Source organism: Pleurodeles waltl, chromosome 5, assembly GCF_031143425.1.
Source record: "Pleurodeles waltl isolate 20211129_DDA chromosome 5, aPleWal1.hap1.20221129, whole genome shotgun sequence".
In the NCBI taxonomy this organism is placed as follows: Eukaryota; Metazoa; Chordata; class Amphibia; order Caudata; family Salamandridae; genus Pleurodeles; species Pleurodeles waltl.
Window position 1 is genome coordinate 1,549,986,158 of NC_090444.1, and position 22,086 is coordinate 1,550,008,243.

The 22,086-nt window shown below is 39.3% G+C and overlaps 1 protein-coding gene across 2 annotated transcripts in view; it reads left to right on the forward strand.

Annotated features, from left to right (window-relative positions):
- The window catches only part of SNTG2 (syntrophin gamma 2), a 2,000,310-nt gene that overhangs the window by 1,471,501 nt on the left and 506,723 nt on the right, over positions 1 to 22,086 (forward strand). The window lies entirely within an intron of this gene.

Genomic DNA, 22,086 nt, shown 5'->3' on the forward strand with positions numbered 1-22,086 from the left:
ACATCGGGTATGGCAAGTCTGAGTATTTTTTAGGGCGAGGAACTCCCCATACATTAGCTGGGCGACCAAATATCACTTCATAAGGGCTAAGCCCCAAACGAGAGTGTACTGCTGTTCTGGTGGACAGAAGAGCCAATGGTAAAGCATCAGGCCAATTAAGTCCTGTGCTAGCTTGCACCTTAGCAATTTTAAGCTTCAAGGTTCCATTGTAGCATTCTACTAAACCAGCCGACTGTGGGTGATTCGCCGCGTGGAACTTCTGTTTTATGCCAAGACCTGCACAAACTTTTTGCATGACTTGACCCACAAATTCGCTCCCATTGTCACTCCAGACAATGCGCGGCAAACCAAACCTAGGGAAGAATTCTTTCAAAAGTATTTTGGCAGTTGATAAAGCAGTATTGTCCTTCAGAGGGTAGGCTTCTACCCATCTAGAAAAAGCACATACTACCACCAGAACATATTTGAGGTTGTTGCATCGTTCCATGTGAATATAATCGATCTGCAACACCTCAAATGGATATGTTGGAGGAGCAAAATGACCTGCTGGAGTTGGGGTTCCCTTTCCCGGATTGTACATCAAGCAAACAATACAATGTTTTACTACATTATTTGCACACTTTGGGATCCCCTCATTTTGCCACACTGGAGCCAGAAGTTTACATATTCCTTTTGCACTTAGGTGAGCTGGACCATGTGCCATAGTAACTACAGGTAGTACATAAGCATCTGGTAACAGCCAACGTTGATGTTCTGATAATTCAACCCAACATCCCATCTCATCTAACATTCCTGTACTTTCCTTCCACTTTCTCAACTCATTCTCCGTAGCCTCTCCTTGAATTGATTTCACACTCTCTACTGTATCTTCACACATTCCCTTTTCTCTTACGCAGTTTGCGGGACTTGCAACATACATTCGACTTGTGTTGTCTCTGGCTGTCTTTTTCGCTACCTCATCTGCAAATGCATTTCCTCGACCAACATCGTCCACAATCTTTTTGTGTGCACTACACTTCACGATCGCTATCTGAGTAGGCATTGTAAGTGACTCAAGAAGTTCAGTCACTAATTGACCATGTTGTATCTTAGTACCATGGGAAGTAAAGAATCCTCTTTCCTTCCATAAACGCCCAAAGTTAAACGCTACACCAAAAGCGTATTGGCTATCAGTGTACACGTTTACTCTTTTTCCTTTGGATAACACACACGCTCTAGTTAAGGCTATCAATTCAGCTGCCTGAGCTGAATTATGTCTAATGCGTGCTGTCTCCACAATCGTATGCAAAGTTGTAATAGCGTAGGCTGAAGCTGTATCTCCATTCGGGAGCTTGAAACAAGAACCATCTACCCATAGTGTTCCATCTGGATTCACTAATGGCGTGTCTTTTAGGTCAATTCTACCCTTAGTCTCTTCTTCAGTACGGAGAAAACAATCATGCTGTTCAGAGACATCTCTCTCTTCTGGAAGAGGCAACAAAGTAGCTGGATTCAGGGTATTACATCGTTTGATGTGTATGTGACTAGTCAAAAGCGTCAGCTCATATCCGGACAACCGAGCACTCGCAAGATGCTGCGTTTTTGTCCTATTTAGTAAAGTATCCACTGCATGTGGCACCATAACAATGAGAGTATTATCTAGCACTACTCCAGCAGACTGTCGAATAGAAATTGCTGCTGCCCCTGTCGCCTTAAGACAACTAGGCAATGCTTTAGCTACTGGATCTAACGTAGCTGAGAAATATGCGCATGGTCGCTGTTGATCTCCAAAACGCTGCGTTAAGACTGACAATGCACAACCCTCTCTTTCGTGGACATAGAGCGTAAAGGGCTTACTGTAATCAGGAGTACCCAATACAGGAGCAGAACACAAAGCAATACGCAAATCAGTAAAACTCTTCTGACATTCGTCAGTCCACGGAAGAGGCTGAGGTGTATCTTTTAAAGTTAGCGCCAACAGCGGTTTAGCCAATAAAGAGAAACTCGGAATCCACTGTCTACAATAAGAAGTAATGCCCAAAAAAGCACGTACCTCTCTTTGTGTGGATGGCACTGACATTTGTGCAATTGCCTGAATTCGTTCGGGGGTCAATCGTCGTCCCTCCTTTGACAAGAGATGACCCAAATAAGTCACCTCGCGACAGACATATTGTAATTTAGTAGGAGAAACCTTGTGATTTAGATCAAACAAATGACGCAACAGTGCAACGGTCACGTTTTTGCAAATCTCCTCTGAATCAGCGGCAACTAATAAGTCATCCATGTACTGAATGAGAGCGGCACCGGACGGTAAGGAAAAGGCATCAAGATGACATTTTAGAGCTTGACTGTAAATAGAGGGACTTTCACAATAACCTTGAGGTGCGCGTTTAAACCGGAAGCTTCGGCCTCCGAGGGAAAAACCAAAAATATCTCTACTCTCTTCGGCGATGGGAATACTAAAGAAAGCATTCTTTAGATCAATAACTGAAAACCAAGTCGCTGTAGAAGGTATCATCGTCAACAGAGCAGTGATATCTGGGACTACAGGAAACTGCGGTACGACAATCTTGTTTACCTCCCGAAGATCAATTACAAAACGATAAACAGGAGGCTGAGAAGGATCAGTGCGTTTAAGAACCGGAAGAACAGGACTGTTACATGTATTTCCTCTCGTTTCCTCAACCACACCCTTCTGAATCAAATCATGGACAATTTCCAGAAGTGCTTTCTCACCTTCAGTAGAGATTCTGTATTGCGGAATACGTGGCATTTCAGCATTGGGCTTAAGAGTAACAACATAAGGTGGGATCTCAAGACAACCAACGTCATTCGGACCCGTAGCCCAAAGCGTTTCGGGAAGAGAAAGCAATTCAGGTGGGAATTGATCTTTTGATAAGTACATTGGACTAGTCATTTTCTGTCCTAGAGTGAGGTATACACCAGAAGGTGAACAATATATCGTAGCATGCATTCTTTTTAATAGATCTAAACCCAACAGATTTTCACCACAACCATTCGTCAGAAGAAGCGGAGCTTCTAAATCATAAGGGCCTATTGAAACAGGCAAAGGGCAAGAAACTGGATTGCGAACAGGGGCGCCAGAAAATCCTACAGATACATTCGTTAAGCCAGACAAAGGTGCGCCAGGGAGTTTAGAATGAATGATAGAGCTTCTCATGGCACCAGTATCTAAAAGAAATGGCTCTGAAACACCCATTGTAGTGACATTAACATAAGGTCCATTCTGATCCACTGGAATTGACGTAACCCCCTTACTTTGTCCATGGCTGTCCTATTCAAAATGAAGACTTTCATTCCCTCCTTCAATATACTGATCCTCACTGTAATACTGTGTAGACCTAACATTTGGCTGGTCAAAGTAATTTCCGGAATTTGGAGGAACAAAAGAACGCTGCTCTTGGGTTAACACACCTCGACCTCTACCTCTATTTGCTGACTGAAGACCACCACGACCTCGTGAAGCAGATGTTGCTCCATTACGCTGTAACAATGCCGGACAATTGTTCTTAAAATGACCTTCCTCCCTACAATAAGCACATTGATTGGGACCTAGCAAAGGTCTTGGAATGAATGGTTCAGGCTTTTGATACAACCTCTGAAACTGCGGAGGCTGTTGAAACTGAGGCTGAACATAACGAGGAGGATAAGCCTGTTGCAAGAGAACTTTAGTTTTTAATTCTTTCGTCTTTTTCTCTTGTTTTTCCCTTTCTTCTTTGTCTCTATTTTCATAATATTGTGCAGTAGCCAATATCTGGGCGGAAGAAGAAACTGCCCATGAACTCTCGGAGTCTTTTAGCTTGTGTGATAGTTCAGGAAGCAAGTTATATACGAACTTATCCACAAATAATCGCTGTCCCCCTTCTGTAGCCATATCTTGACCACTGTGATCAATGAATGTCTCCTCGAATCGGGTAAAGAAATCGGAAACACTTTCATCTTTCTTTTGTTTACATACTGCTAGCTTATCCCAATTAACTCTCAAAGCAGGCATCATTGTTTTCATTAATGTAATAATCCTACCAGGGAGTTCTGAGATCAAAGCGTCGGGCTTTGCACCACCTACTTGACCTCTATCTGCGGCAATAATAGCGTTCCAATCGCCGCCTAATTCTTGAGCGTGATCCTCTCTACGAATTTTAGCCCATATTGTCTGTGGAACTACATTTCCCATCAACATGTCAATATCTGCTAGATTCATAGTACATGCATCAACTGTTTGCGACAACTCTTTATAGTAACCAGCAGGATTTTTGCGTGGATCTGGTAGTGTCTGTTTAAGTGCTAAAACTTCAGACCTTTTCCAGGGGACATGTATCCATATGCGCTGAAAATGCGCAGGAATAGCTGGATTAGCACCTGCTGCTGCAACTTCTTCCTTCCATATTGGAGAAACCTCTCTCATGGGATAGTTTTTCAGTGCTGTCCTAACTGAAGGATCAGAATCAGGAAAAGTCTGTGAGAACAATAGGGATCTGAAAGAAATAAGTGTTCTGACAGCGTTTTCAACCTTAGGACCCACAATAAGTCCTTTGTCAAAGTCAGCCTGAACATCTAACAGATCCTGTGGGACCGAACCCAAATTCATATCCTCCCATTCTTTAGCGAGAGTATCGCACATAACTTTAAAAACATATCTCTGCGTAGGTGCATTCCATTGCAGGAAGGTGGACATAATATCAGACGTACTATATTGGGGACCCTTCTTGATCCATCTACAAGCAAGTGAGTCCAATTTTTCTCGCTCTTCGGAGTCTGGGAATTGACTACGAGACTGTCTTCGAGAAAAAGCTGGAGACACGTTTAAAGCTTCAAAGAAAGGTGATAAGAGACCAGAGACAGTATCTGCAAATCGCTTACGCATAGATGGAGAATTTGACATAAGGATAGGGGACAAGGTATTAGGTGAATTAACTAAAGGAGCATTAGGAATTGCCAAAGGAGCAGAAGGCAAAGGAGTTAAAGGCAAAGCTGGCATAGGCAATACTTGAGGAGGCAAATGTGGAAAAGCTGGAGCAGGCGGAAGCACAACTGGCGGCTGAACAGGCTGTAACATCGGGGGTGCATTAGCACCTTGTACATAGGGCGGAGGCAATTTCAATAAGTGGGACATTAAGGAATCTTCCTCAAAATCTTTTCTCTTATCAAGGGAAGAGATAGGCAACGTCGGATAGCATTTATCTATTGCCATTCGATGCTGTCTGTCTGAAATTTCCATTGCATTATCTATTTCATCATCTTTGAATTGCTGAGCAGCCTGTATAATCGTCATTCCCTGTGTTTTCCTATCTCGTTTCGCTTGTTTAATTTCTCTCTGTTTGGCTTCCTTACGCCAAAGGCGAAAAGAGTCAAACATTGCCGGCCGGGCTTTTCTTTTAAATAACGTTGCTTCTAAATTATCTAGCACATCAGTTTCGAAACTACCATTTTCTGGCCATTTTAAAACACCATCTTTCTTTGTATATCGGGTCCATGTCTTATTAAAGGCAATAGGACCAACACCATGTTTAGAATAGAGCTCATATGTGGGAGTTCCAACCGAAGGAATCGGACAGGAGTCCTCAAGCTGGGAGTCCCTATTACAACCAAAGCAACAAAGTTTTCCAAACTTAGTCAGACCAGACATCTCACGATTTTTACTGGCTGTTCACAAACATCAAGGGGGTAAAACTTTCAGTTTACACAGCACAAATGCACTTACCCCTCGGCTTTGGCTACTGCAATGGCCAAATCTAAGGACCTAAGGACAAAACAAAGACCAAAATTTGTGGGCGCGACCCACCAAATACTTAACTAAGGATGTCTTCTTACACCAACAGAGGCCCGTCTATCGTCTCGCTTTACCATACATCATCAAAGAAAGGGCCAAGGCAGGGCGGCAGTCAGGGCAGCAGTCGTCAGTAGCCGTCAGGAAGGAGTAACCGCGCTGAAAAAGACCTTCGGACCACTTCGACATACAGGGGTCGCTTGACGTGGCTCGCGATTCCTCCAGAATTTTCTTGCGGGGTTCCTCACGACCTTCAGGCAGAACCGGTACCGCTGAAGCCGCCCCACGTTGGGCGCCAGTTGAAGAACCAGAACCTTATGGGCCTGGCGGCGCAGGGTACGCCTAAAATCTCCTTGGATTCACCTGCCTCAACTAACAGAGACACGGGACACTCTGTCAGGCGTAAAAGATCAGATTTTATTAGCTGCAGCTAGTACAGTTGTCCAAGAAGTACACAAGGTATGTTCTCAGGAGACTGCCACTTTACTTTGTGGCGCACAATCTTATATACCGTATAAAAACCATTTATTAACTACATACACTCCCAGAACACATAGAAAGGAGCCAGTAAGAATAATGTAAAGATAGAACAGAGCCAATAGAAATGTCGGAAAACAAGACAGCACCAATAGAAGGAATTGGAAAACAAAGTATCAAGTGACTTAAGGTTGCCTCCCCTCCAGCTGTGTTTGTCACCCCTCCCTTGAACTAATTCATTAACCGATCCACAACGAAGTTGCATGTGGTGTGATAAGTTTGTGTGCGTTTGGAGGACAGTTGTGAAATGAGAGAATACTAGCAAAGGACAGCGAAGGCCAGACGATAAGATAAGATCGGCGGAGAATAGTGTGAGCCTACAGATAGTTGAAACAAGGATTAGAAAACCAGACAGGGATTAGTGTACTCGGTCAGACCTTAATACCAGCCTTGTAAAGATAGAGGCAGAAGGCTGTTTTGAACACCATGTTGCAGAATAAGCAGAAAAGGCAGAATGGACTTCGTTCGCTGTGCTGCCTGAGTGAAGGCAACATAAAATGGCGGCGGGCCACAAAATGGCGGGTCGATACGATCGTATTAAAAATCGAATTTCCTCAGACCCTCCTTTTGCCAGAACTCAGGCAAGATACACAAACTCATGTTAATCTGAGTCGATGTCTATGGCCATGAGGTCATCAAGCTGTTGCTGTACCATCATTTTGATATTCTCTGCTCTTTGTGACTTGGGTTTGGGAATACATGCAGTAGCACATAGGTTGCAGATGGCAGGACCGCAGTGCATACAAAGACAACAAGAGAATATAAAAGCTAAAATTACTCCAAAGAATGTCAATACCTTCCAACCCCATTTGGACAGTAATCCCCAAAACCACTCTGAAAAGGACCAATCTCCTTCGTCCTGATGAATCGACTCGGAGATTATGTGTAACTTAGAGATAGCTTGGTATACTGTCGGAGCGTCATTAGGTATGAAAATACAGCAACTTGATCCGATCAATTTGCATACTCCACCACGGTCCGCAAGAACAAAGTCTAAGGCAACACGGTTCTGCAAGGTCATAAGACGATCAGCCTGTAGTTCAGCTGTAATGTTACTTAAAGCTCCTACAGTGATGTCTATGGTGGTTTCTACGACACGAACCAATTGCCTTATATTTCTGCTGTTGGCCATTGGACCCCAGAAGGGAAGAAATCCTTTGAGGAAATCTCCTCCCTCTTGTCCTGCTGTGTCTTTCGAATCCACAATCCCTCTGCCATATCTATTTTTATGATGGTTCGCAGGAGCGGTGTATGTAGGGGGAAGAAGAAAGGCTATATAACAAGTACCAGAGAAATCAGCTGGCAACCATGTATAAGCCCTATCGTGGCAAACGAAGTATGTACCTTGAGATGGTACTAACGGCAGTGAATTCAGGGCTGAATAAACATATGTATGGGAACATAAACTTTCTCTTTGTCCGGTGTTTGGAGTTCTACCATTTATTTGCAGACAGAAATTTCCTTGTTGGGGTATGACCCGTATCGGAGGAGATTTTCCTTGCTCAACCTTATCATTGAGGCTGGAAATGTAATTAGTTATGTTCCAATTGGAATATGCTTTTCTTTCATCTATGGAAGCTTCACTTTTTTTCCATGATTTTAGCCATAGCTACCATTCCCTTTATCAATAAACTATGACTGAAATCTGAACCAACACTATGTGAACTGACAGGTTGTTTAATTTTACTTTGATATGCATTATTGAAAATGACAAAATAAGCCCAAGCGGAACCTTCATAGGAGAATGGAAGAACTAAATATGGCATTCCTTTTTCTACCGTATGTGGTATGAGTCCACACACCCAACAGTCAGTTGTATTGATCACTAACTGATGTTGATGTAACAACTGGACGAAGGAATTGTTAAAGTATTCAGTTCTTCTGATGAGTTCATGCTGTAAAAGGAGGTGACATAAAATGTATCTCTGGCATTCATATATACTTCTGGTGTAGTATCTATGTCATTGGGTAGCTTCTTTCTGATAGATTTGTGAGTTTGAACTGCTTTATAATCAACATCTGTAGCATTTCCTGTGTAGCTGCTCGATACCTTTCAAATTAATTTTGTGAAGTGTACAGTTGGTCAGAAAATGATCCATACAGATCTGCACATGTTTTTAAGTTCACACCGTGTTCAGTTACCAGCTTCTAATTTTGTTAGTCCCAAGATGAATGTATATCTTTAACCTCTATTATTATGTATGTATATATATATATATATATATATATATTTATATATATATATGTATGCAAAAAACAAAGGAGAACTCTGGGAAGTTCCCAATTTTAGGTGGAGAGCTGCTCTAGTAAGGAGCACCCTGCAACACCAGCGACACTCTAAATTTGCTCACCTCAAATGTCTGCTTATCTAGCAAAGTTTTTAAGCATAGGATTAGCACAGTGCTATCCTCGCCAAGCTAGATAGTGACAAAGTCTTTTGCCATTTATACAGCAAAATCTTTAAGTATAGGATTGACATAGTGTCATCCTCGCCGAGCTGTAAAATGACAAAAGCCATTTACTACTCCAGCCACAGTATTACAGCTTTGGACTGGTCAAATACCATCCAAGCCAACCTGGAATGAGTAAAGCAACCCCTGACACATGTTTCGCTCTCATTAGAGCTCTTCAGAGGGGTATAGCTTTGTCCAGACACAAGGGAGCACCCAGTATAAGTCAAACCAAGGCCCTTTCAGGGTTAGAGTGACGCATAAATTATGCAAAAAACAAAGGAGAACTCTGGGAAGTTCCCAATTTTAGGTGGAGAGCTGCTCTAGTAAGGAGCACCCTGCAACACCAGCGACACTCTAAATTGTCTGCTTATCTAGCAAAGTTTTTAAGCATAGGATTAGCACAGTGCTATCCTCGCCGAGCTAGATAGTGACAAAGTCTTTTGCCATGTATACAGCAAAATCTTTAAGCATAGGATTGACATAGTGTCATCCTCGCCGAGCTGTAAAATGACAAAAGCCATTTACTACTCCAGGCACAGTATTACAGCTTTGGACTGGTCAAATACCATCCAAGCCAACCTGAAATGAGTAAAGCAACCCCTGACACGTGTTTCGCTCTCATTAGAGCTCTTCAGAGGGGTATAGCTTTGTCCAGACACAAGGGAGCACCTAGTATAAGTCAAACCAAGGCCCTTTCAGGGTTAGAGTGATGCATAAATTATGCAAAAAACAAAGGAGAACTCTGGGAAGTTCCCAATTTTAGGTGGAGAGCTGCTCTAGTAAGGAGCACCCTGCAACACCAGCGACACTCTAAATTTGCTCACCTCAAATGTCTGCTTATCTAGAGCTCGGCGAGGATGACACTATGTCAATCCTATGCTTAAAGATTTTGCTGTATAAATGGCAAAAGACTTTGTCACTATCTAGCTCGGCGAGGATAGCACTGTGCTAATCCTATGCTTAAAAACTTTGCTAGATAAGCAGACAGTTGAGGTGAGCAAATTTAGAGTGTCGCTGGTGTTGCAGGGTGCTCCTTACTAGAGCAGCTCTCCACCTAAAATTGGGAACTTCCCAGAGTTCTCCTTTGTTTTTTGCATAATTTATGCGTCACTCTAACCCTGAAAGGGCCTTGGTTTGATATATATGTATATATATATATATATATATATATTTTATTACATCCAAAAATTAAGCAGTGCACCCCACCAAGGTACGAATAATTCTTGATTTAATTTGAAGCAAGGAAATAGAACAACGCGTTTCGACCGTATTGTCTTTCTCGAGTTCAAACATCCAGTTCACACTGCAAATTTCTTTTATAGTGAAAAGCATTATGCCAACATGATGCATGTTGGGAATTATAGTTTACACATGAATAAGTAATTTTAAAGGAAAATTTCAAAGCAAAATTTCACAAATCGATTTTTCTAAGGGAGAATACAATCATATTGATATTCTGAACATTCTATAAAGAAATAGCCAAATAACAAATTCACTTCATTTGTCAATTACAACTCAAATTCTGTTATTCTCACCATTAGGTTAATTGACTTTGTACTACCTTTTTTTATATAACCTACTTTTTCCAACAGTGTTACAATGAATATGACTTTAATAAATAACCAAAATATTGTTCCAAATTTAAATCTCGTGTGAATCAGGACTTACTTAAAAAAGAAAGAACATTTCTATCCAATACTCACAAAATAATTAAGACAGTTATTAAAATTCTCAACCGATCAAAGCTTCACTTAACAATTCAGATTTTTTATATATGTCTTATTTGGATTGTACATTTATAAATGAACATAAAGTTCTTCATCATTGTTCATCCCAAAAGGGGCCTTTGTTTTCAATCGAATTATGAATCTCGATTCTAATTGCCTCAATTTTCTCACTCGATCCCCTCCTCTTTCATGATCTGGGATATGATCTATACCATAATATCTCAGTGTCTTCCAATCATTTATTGTATGTGTCTGTAGATGTCTGGCTGTTGCATATGTGTAATCTCTATGAGTAATAGCTCTGATATGTTCAAGGATTCTTTTCTTAAGCGCACAAATTGTACAACCAATGTATTTTAGGCCACAATGACATTCTATAATGTAAATTACATATTTTGTGTCACATGTAATTTTATGTTTAATGAGCCATTCCTGTCCATTTAATAATTAGATTTTTTTCATTGATTGTCCTATTTTACATGCTTTACAGGAATTGCATTTAAAGAAACCCTTTTGCTCCACCTCTAGCCAATTGCTATCTTTTTCTAACACTAGGTGACTTTTTACCAATATATCCTTGATTCTAGGTGCCTTTTTGTATGAGAACATAGGTTTCGGACCTACTAAGGGTCCTAAATCCGGATCTCTACTTATTATTCTCCAGTGTTTACACAAGATATTTTTAATTAGTGTGCTCTCTTTGGTGTACTTCATGATCATTCGCACTTTTTCTTCAGATTCTCTTTCTCTTTTATTAAACAGAAACTCCTCACATTTTTTGGACTGAATAATATTTAAATTTCTTTTAAGGATCTTTTCATTATATCCTCGAGTCTTAAATCTCTCATATGTTTCATCAAGTTTTAATAATAAGTCCTTTTCTTGAGAACAATTTCTCCTCATTCTAATAAATTCCACCAAGGGAATGCTATTTACCAAAGGTTTGGGATGAAAACTTTTCCCATGTAGTACACTGTTACAAGCAGTATCCTTACAGTACACTGTGGTTTCAATTTTATTATTCTCAATGAAGATGGTAATATCTAAGACATTTATGGATGTTTTGCTGGTTTTACAAGTAAATTTCAGACCCACCTCATTGTCATTTAAAATATTAAAGTACTGCATAAATTCATCCTTTGATCCATTCCAGATTATGAAAAGGTCATCTATGAAACAAACCCACAATAATGCTTTTTCAGCGAATCCCTCATTACTTTTATTCCATGCTATCTCTCTTTCCCACCAACCCATTACTAGGTTGGCGTAATTTGGAGAAAAGGAGATGCCCATGGCTGTACCACATAATTGATGATATATCTCATGATTAAATATAAAGATATTATTTTTTAAACACATATCAATCATATCAAGTAGCATTTTTGAATGTTCTAATTCTGAGATGTTACGGTGTTTCAAAAAATATTCACAGGCATTTAAACCAATTGTATGATTGATAGAAATATAGAGAGAGATCACATCTATTGTCGCAAGTAGATAATTTTCATGCCAATCCAAATCTAATAATATCTTTAAAAGATCTACAGAATCCTTAATATATGAACTGAGTGTCTTAACGATTGAGGCTAAATAAACATCTACATAATTAGAAACTCTTTCAAACAATGAATCACATGCCGATACTATTGGTCTTCCCGGTGGCGATGTCAATGATTTATGAATTTTCGGTAAGAAGTAAATCGTGGGTATTGTTGGATTCTTTTTTTTCAAATACATATATTCCTCATATAGTTATTTTGGGGTTTGGTTCACCCAGAGCGGTTGCACCGGTATTTTCGAGCGCGGCGCCTTTCACTGAACCGCTTTGCTCTTCGATATAGCAGCATATTTAACACACAAGCACAAATAATTTCTGTTTTTGAAAGCTACAGAAATATAACTTTCATTCCACATTAAATTCCTCAACTAAGCTACTAAAGAGAAAGTGTGCATCATTAAAATCTCTTCATCCTTCATTTTGTTATATTGATTGGATAGTTCTTGCTGTTTGAATATTCAATCAGGGGTATTTTAATAACCTCTTAACAACATAATCATTAAATCACCCAGCAGCAGCCTATTAATACTGTTTGATCAATGTTTCCATGCCTACATCCAAAGAGGCAACGGCATACATTGGCAAATGATAGATAAATTGAACACATGTGCCTTCTGGGGCAGTGAGACATTCTGTAGTGGTAACAGTTTCATCAAAATATTTAATTACTGGACTCATTAATTCATGTTAATTGAGAATAGATCACCCTATCCACCTCCAAATAAATAATGATGTTTGCCTAAAAAAATAGCATTTTTCCTAAAATGGTACACTTTTGGCAAATGACCTACTTGCACATTTATCCTCTGAAATATTGAGTCAGTGATCAGTGATAGGCTCACTTTTGTCAACCTCTGATCATGACTGCAGTTTACAACTACTTTATCTGAGGAAGTAAAACAGCACTTTAAATCCAAGAAACCTATGTGGAATACTTCATGTTAGAAATCGGGTTTCTAGTTAGTAGAGGTATGCACCCTGTCAAACTGGGAGCCACAATCCTAGTCAGGGTAAATCACAAACACCCTACGTCAACCTATGCTCATCCTCTGGCGCCTTGACACAGAGCAATTTGGCTTAACTTAAGAGGCAATGTGCAAAGTATTTGTGCAACACTTCAAACAGTGAAAACACTACACAAAAATAATCTACACCAGGTTACAAAAATAGAGCTTAATGACAAGATTAAAATCTAATAAGTAGAAATCAAAATATGAATTTTTAAAGAATAAAAGTAAAATAGCGCTTATCTGCAACAAGTGTTAAAATGGGATATCCTATTGAGCTGGGCCAGGACAAAGTCAAAAGTTCAGGCTGACTGCGATGGAGAACTGGCCAGATACCGTGACCCACTTGGGCATGCTGATCTAAAGTACCTTTATCTGGAATTCATAACCATCGGCAAAGAAGCGAGGTGCAGCAGCAGTGAGGTGTTGATGGCAAACCACGCAGATGAGATTTGTCAAGTGTGTAGATGTGCCAGTTCTGGATGCCACACGCTGGTTTCAAACGCAATGCGAGGCTGCTGCTGAAGCAGTATGTGATGCATCAATTCTCAAAGTTATGTCCTGTTACGAAGGCAATGCATCGGGTCCACTCCACACAACAATGATAATGCACTGGTTCCGACTGATGCAAAGATAAAGATACACCATTTCTGATTTCTGAGCGATATTTGTGGACTAAATGCTTATTACCGTCTTCCAAGGGATGGTATGGACATGTTATTTGGGGATATTTTTCCCAAAAACTTGCCAGATAGATGACTTAAAGAAGTTTCCGAAATTGAACCCTCTTCTGCAATTGTGGGAGGTATCTTTAGTGCAGTGATTCCTTCAGTAGGAGTAATTTTGAATTTGATCAAGATACGAAAGTTGTCTACTATTGTGGATAACATGCTGACAAGCTTTACAGGGGGAATACTCCTGATAGATACTGAATTAGCCACGGATAGAGCTATGATGCTTCAAAATAGGCTTGCTTTAGACAGATGGCGGAGTCTGTAAGACGATTAATGCTAGGCATTGTTCTTCCTACATACCAGATAATGATAGAGAGATAAGAGACTTGGGGCCAGATGTATCATCACGGCCAATTGCGATTCGGTAATAGCGATTTTTAAGAAATCGTTATTACCGAATCGCAAAGGGCCATGTATCACATTGGCAAATCGGTAATAGCAATTTCTTAAAAACCGCAAATGCTATTACCGAATCACAAATAGCGATATCGGCCCCCTTCGCAGCTATGAGCCTGTTGGCCCATAGCTGCAAATTTTTTGCATTTCCAAAATTGCGATTTCTGAACCAGAAATTTCAATTTTGGAAATGCAAAAGGCCAGGGTGCTGGGGGCCTAAGGCCCCCTCTCCTGCCCCCAAATTCATTTGTTTCAACATGTAAGGTACACACATGCCAAAAGGGCATGTGTGCTTTACATTTTAAATTTAAAAATGCAGTTTTACTGCATTTTTTAATTTTGCACCAGGTTACCACCTGGTTGCATTTCATGGTATTTTGCAAGTGCAAAATGCCATTTTTGGAAAAATCTTAATTTGCAATTTTTTCCAGCATAGCCTTGCGACCCGGAAATTGCGAATCGCAAATTGTGACTTGCAATTTCAAGGTCGCAACACAAGAAATCTCAATTTTAGCGATTTCTTATTTGTGGTCTGCGAATGCATTTCATGCATCGCAGACCACTGTTTTGCACTCGCAAACGGCTGAATTTACCGATTCGCACCGTTTGCAAGTGCAAACCTTTTTAATACATCTGGCCCTTACTCACTAATCTGACTAACTCAAGTTTAAAAGAATTGAAGGAACCAGGTGTTTGGGAAAAGGTTAGAAAAGGATTTGCTCCAGTGGGAAATTGGCTTAGTCAAATTTGGAATGGGGTAGTATTAAAAATCATACAGGGAATATTAATTGTGATTACTTGCATATTAGGAATATGAGGTTCATGTAAAGTATGTCAAAAGATAATATTGAAAAGATCTAAAAATAAGCAGAGCCGGGAAGAAGGAAACAGGGAAAGAATTTACAGGGAAGATTTCAGGATGAGACAAAATACAGCAGAAACAGAATTGTGAAATGGTGGGGAAAGAAAGTTGTGCTGACATATTTAGTCATCAGAGGAGAATGGCAGCCACTTATACACAAATTCGTATTAAAATGATTAAAAATGTGTGAAATAATGAAAATATGTAATTATAATGTAGTAATATGTCATATTAAGATGTATAACCTATGTTTTGCATTATGTTGTAGAGTTAACTTAGCCAATGTTGTGGCCTAGTTGCCAGGCCTCATGCAGAAGCTGAAATATTAGAGCATGCTGGAGGAAAGAGATCATGTTAAACTAACCTTGGCCACTTGTGTTAATAAAATCTGCTTTGCTAGAGCGTTCTGCAATGTACCAATGAACATGATATGATGGAATCAAATTGATACAATTATGTGTAGAGTAGACAAGATGTACTTTCCCAGGACTCAAACAATAGAGACACTGACTGGAGAAGAAAATGCAACATTTTCGATACCTGGTGAGCCGGATGAGGACATCGAACAGTGAACCAATCAGTGAACTGAGAACAGTGTAATCTTAGAAAGTACACATTTTGAAAAATAGACATTATTGTTTAGGGTAATAACTGCTGATTAATTGACCAATTAGGAATTAGGGGGATGGACTGAAAAACTCTAATAAAAAGTATTGACAAAGGGCTAAAACTTCACAATTGAGGGAGGTGCGAGATGTGAGGGGTGGAATGCTGATGCCAGAAGATGTAGTTTGAGATTCTGCTATTGGACTCGTGCATTACTGATCGATTGATGACCTGAAGATGAAGACTGACTTTGTTGCTGATCCATTTCGTGGATAGGTATATGACAATGTGACTGATTAACTTCTGTGCCTTTTCTTCTAGGTACCAACTGTGCTGTTTTATCATTTCTCTTAGTTAGATGTTTTTTCCATATTCATGTTCCAAAGTGTTTGAACATAAAGACCCACATGCTGATGCTAATCTGGGTTAGGTAGGGTTCCTATTGATGGCCTGACAGTGACAAATGATTGAAAAACTGATTGCTGAACTCTGCTATTGATGTTGACATATTCATCTTTGTTGGCTTATACTGAAGCATTAGAGCATATGTTTTCTCAAGTTCTGATTAGATTATGTTATTGGTGGTTGCCAATAAACTAATTCTGAGCTGATTGAATAAAGTTTGAGTTAACCTTATGCACTAGAATTGTAACTAATACGGAAATAAAAATTGTTAAACGTATATTGAGTTGTGGTTATTCATGAAATGTTGATATAATTGTCTAATAATTAACAATTCTCTTAAGTGGTTATTGATGAGTCATATTGAAAATTGATAACATTGGTCACTACTTGACTAGGATACTCCATGCGATCCAAAAGGTTAATCGTCCTATACACGTCCCCTTGTAAGTTTACTTACTAAGGACTAGGCACGCTAGCACTTCTTTCCAATTATGCACCTGCAGTTTAAAATATTAAGGCTGAGTTGTCACTCATTAATAATCTACATTCAAAACTTGTGATGCATTGCAATATCAAAATGATTGTGCTTCCCAGAATCATTTATCTGTTTAGGGGCTATTCCCTTGGCATTTGGAAAAGAATGACTGAAGTATTTGGGGGGGATCTGCAATAACTTTATTTGAGAATGCAAGAGGATGTGGGGGCTCTGAGATATCTGGTAATGTCCTTGGACAGAGGCGGTTGGGCTGTACCTAACTTTAAGTACTATTATTGGGCAACAATGCTGCAGAATATGCAGCTTTAAATAACTTATACGGGTAATATGCACTCTTGAGCAGCAAGTATTCCGATTACTAATGGGCTATCTCTGGGCAAAAAAGCAAGCAGTTCTTTTTTTAAATATTGGAACTCAGATTCTCAAAAAAGGTTAAGTTCAAGACAATCGAGGTGGCCTATAAAATATGATCTCTCATGCGAGGCAGAATAGGTTTGATCCAGTATAACATAAATACACCACTCTGGCACCCCCCATTGTTCCCTTCGGTTTTCAATGATGGCCTCTGTTCGGCGTGGCAGAAAACAGGGATACGTAAAATCGGTGACCTCTAAACTGGAGGTCAGTGTCAATCCCTCGTGGATTTACAACAGGAGTACGGTTTAGAAAATAATTACTTACTTAAATACCTACAAAACAGGGACTTTTTCCTTAAGCTAAGCAAATAATTAAATAATAGTGTTTTTGTGCAGAGTCTACCTCCTGGGGCAAGGTAAAACTAAGGCCTTTATACAGTTTACTAACTGAATTTGATGTTGACGATGTTGACACACAATGTGCAAAATGGGCAATAAGGCTGCACTCCCACTCTCAATAATACCTACTTTCAGTGTCCTTTAGTCTGAGGAAGAAGCCTCTGCCATGTGCTAGGCTAAGAATCCAACACTATAAAACACTGATTAGACTCAATTTGCCCTATCACCTTTATATAATTTGGATGAACTGACAAATATTTTTTTTGGCTTAATGGTTAATTATATAATATGGTTTTACACAATGCCATTTCTATTTTCACCATAACAGCTTATTTTTTTGCATTTCCTCCTAAAAAACATAATAAAAATAAAGAACTGGCTTTGAGGAAGTTTAGTATGTTTGCAACATCTGAGAGAGGTAGGGGGCTCTGAATGCAGATTATTGCAGGAATTTACAGGGGTTGGCGTAAGAAATGAAACAGGCTTGGTTTTGTTAATCACATTTCTTCACTGAAGAAGAGGCTGATGACATTGCATTTTTCAGTGGCTTGAGAAGCATATGAGTGAGGCAAGGGGCTGATGCAGTGCTTGATTTTCTTGGAAAGTGTTCTGCTTCTTTTGCTGGCATCATTTGCGGTGGTGGCATACAAGTTTTCTTTCGCTGAAGTGGTGATCTGTCTGAGTGTTTTTCAGAAGGACTTCATGAGGTCATTGAGAGTTCTGCTTTACTTCAATTCTTTTCAACTGTCTTTTGAAGAATTGCTTATTATCAGCAATGTCTTTAAAGTACCAGTGAGCTGAAGACACTTGCTTGTACTTGCATGTTTTACTTTGAAGGATTTTAAGGTTTTGTCTTCTCTTTTGTGTTGACCTTGGTTGAATGCTAAGCAGCAACATAGGGATATTTCAGTCCAGGAGTATTGGTAGTTTGTATTCTATTTTTAGTGATGTGGACCCAACATTAGAGAAGATTTTTGGTGGTGTCTTTGAAACAAACATAGTTTATGCATAGTTTATTCTTGTGTTTACCCTTCTGGAGTCTCTAATTAATTGGAGCTCAACTCGATTAGATGAAAATAAGTTTTCAAATTTTAACTGAAGGTCCCTTTCCTTAAACATAGAAAACCTACAAGCACACAAGAGAGCCAATAAAAGGAATAGGCTTCTCAATATCAAATTGAAAATTTGAACAACATGAGAAACGTTTGTCAGCACACTTTAGAAAGTGTTCTGCTTCTTTTGAAATTGAATTGAAATATGGGCCTATGGAAATTACATGTAGCACTCCACTCTAGACCTAATTTATTTTTTCAATTAAACATCTATATCGAACATTGTGTAAGTTATCCATAAGGGTCAAAGTTAGGTGAAATGGTTGCCACCTGGTAGGAGGCCTGGTTAGTATTAATTCTATTAACAGTATTCACAGAGTCTGCTTTATATATATAAATAAAATGTAAAGCAGACTCCATATGAGCAATGTCAGCCAATGACACAGCAATGAACCCTAAGCGGAGTCAAGGTGTCATGAAGAGGTGTATGTTCTTGTTAGATAAGATGATGTTGAGCTCACATCTGTACTTCCATATTTTAAGTGTGCGCCTATATCCTGGATATAAAGACTTCACTTGATACTGTGCTTCACTCACGCTTCTAAATCTTTTTGAGCTGAAAGCTCCTTGAGCCCACTCTTACCCTCCCCATCCCTTCAATAAGTGAATTTAAGCTGACATGTCCTCTAGGAATTCTTTTTATACAAAATTACTTCCTCAGCTTCCCCGCATGATGTTATCACTGCTGTTATCATTGCCAACATATGTCTGTCATCCTTTGTATCTGTTCATTTTGTGATATCTTCCTTTCCTCACAATTTTCTCCTTCCTCTTCTCCCTCAGTAACATTACTTTTCCCCTCATCCTTTAAATCAAACACCTGTTAACTAACATAAATACAATGTTATAAGCCATAGATAACGGTAATACTATTTACACTACCATAATTATAAAATTTATTATTCTTCCTTCCACTACACCAGGAAGCAAGTTGCTCCCATAGGGTAGGGTCCTCATATAAATGCAGCCGTAGTACACTTTCCCTTATTTTCCTTTGCAATTGATATTGTAATTTGAGGATTTTTTGAAATGTATGTGCCACACTCTTTTCCAACACTCACACATACCCCTTCTTGAGACATCAAAAACACATCTAGAGCTGGCCTTTTTTGCAGTACCCCCATCTCATGGCCAAAAATTCTGTTATAATGTTGGTCAGTGAGACTATGGTGCAGTTGGCTATTTTGCTCATCATACATCAGAAATTTACTGTCAGTTTAAATAACACATTTTGAACAAAAAAAAAACAAATTCACAATTTATTTAAATAAAAACTATGTCACACCCTCCCCATGCACTGCTGGTGACCTCACATAATACATCATTTGTGACGTGTTCTATGATATCATTGATAAAATCACTGATGACACCTCAAAAGAAAACATTAGTGAAAACATTGTGCATTGAGGGGGCATGAGTTATAGTTAATCCTTGTTATAGTTAATCATTGTTCAAATCATGTGTTCTGAAGAGATTTCTTAAAGGTTTAACTCCTATGTTCCCCCCAAACCTTTTGTGTTGCCTAAAGCAATCCTAATTTGATCCTCGATTTTCTCATGACTACCCCCTTTGGGCTGATGCACAGCTACCTAATATGTCTCCTAATTTTGAAGCAGGGCCATATTAAAACTTGAAAGACCCTAAGCACTTAGATGATTTTGGTGCCCCCATATATCTAATTCAAAATATAAACAATGATAAACCATAAAATAAAATGTTATTTTTTTTAATGAAAAATCTTAGAGTAAGGTGGAAAAGAATGTTTGTTTTTTAACACTTCCACTTTATTTATGTGTGAAAAGGTGTCTCCTACTTTTTCTAATTGGAAACCCTTTGATCAGATTCTCAAAACTAATCTTACACAACACATTTGCTTCTATACGTAGTAGAGATAAGCGTCCACCCTGCCTTGTTGCATAGTTGTTCTGTTTCAATTTTTAATATACTTCAACTGAGAAAATGAATGCTCAGCTGAGCAATTTGTGACCATTAATGTTAAAATTATATGAAAGCAAGTGTCTATATTAGGAAAGGTGCACTCAATATTGTCTTCTACACTTATTTCATAAAGTTCAGCATGACTGAGTCTTGTTTTTAGACTTTTTGTTGCACTGCAATTATGACACACATATGAGCAAAACTGCTGAAACTCAGCTGAGAAGTTAGGGCCTGATTACAACTTTGGAGGAGGGTGTTAATCCGTCCCAAATGTGACGAATATACCACTCGCCGTATTACGAGTCCATTATATCCTATGGAACTCGTAATACGATGGGCAGGATATCTGTCACATTTTGGACGGATTAACACCCTCCTCCAAAGTTGTAATCAGGGCCTTAGTGTTCAAGTCCTCTGGGTAAGCATTAGTCACCTATTGACTACACTGAGAACACCTTTTAATTTCAATAGATGATGAAGTATACTATGGCACATCACTTAGAAAAGAAACTCTCTCTGCTATTTTCTCTGTACATCTCTCCTCTTCTTCTCATCTCAGTTTCAAGTTTGTCAACAATTGTGTAAAAGGAGGTGACATAAAATGTATCTCTGGCATTCATATATACTTCTGGTGTAGTATCTATGTCATTGGGTAGCTTCTTTCTGATAGATTTGTGAGTTTGAACTGCTTTATAATCAACATCTGTAGCATTTCCTGTGTAGCTGCTCGATACCTTTCAAATTAATTTTGTGAAGTGTACAGTTGGTCAGAAAATGATCCATACAGATCTGCACATGTTTTTAAGTTCACACCGTGTTCAGTTACCAGCTTCTAATTTTGTTAGTCCCAAGATGAATGTATATCTTTAACCTCTATTATTATGTATGTATATATATATATATATATATATATGCAAAAAACAAAGGAGAACTCTGGGAAGTTCCCAATTTTAGGTGGAGAGGTGCTCTAGTAAGGAGCACCCTGCAACACCAGCGACACTCTAAATTTGCTCACCTCAAATGTCTGGTTATCTAGCAAAGTTTTTAAGCATAGGATTAGCACAGTGCTATCCTCGCCGAGCTAGATAGTGACAAAGTCTTTTGCCATGTATACAGCAAAATCTTTAAGCATAGGAGTGACATAGTGTCATCCTCGCCGAGCTGTAAAATGACAAAAGCCATTTACTACTCCAGGCACAGTATTACAGCTTTGGACTGGTCAAATACCATCCAAGCCAACCTGAAATGAGTAAAGCAACCCCTGACACGTGTTTCGCTCTCATTAGAGCTCTTCAGAGGGGTATAGCTTTGTCTAGACACAAGGGAGCACCTAGTATAAGTCAAACCAAGGCCCTTTCAGGGTTAGAGTGACGCATAAATTATGCAAAAAACAAAGGAGAACTCTGGGAAGTTCCCAATTTTAGGTGGAGAGCTGCTCTAGTAAGGAGCACCCTGCAACACCAGCGACACTCTAAATTTGCTCACCTCAAATGTCTGCTTATCTAGAGCTCGGCGAGGATGACACTATGTCAATCCTATGCGTCACTATCTAGCTCGGCGAGGATAGCACTGTGCTAATCCTATGCTTAAAAACTTTGCTAGATAAGCAGACATTTGAGGTGAGCAAATTTAGAGTGTCGCTGGTGTTGCAGGGTGCTCCTTACTAGAGCAGCTCTCCACCTAAAATTGGGAACTTCCCAGAGTTCTCCTTTGTTTTTTGCATAATTTATGCG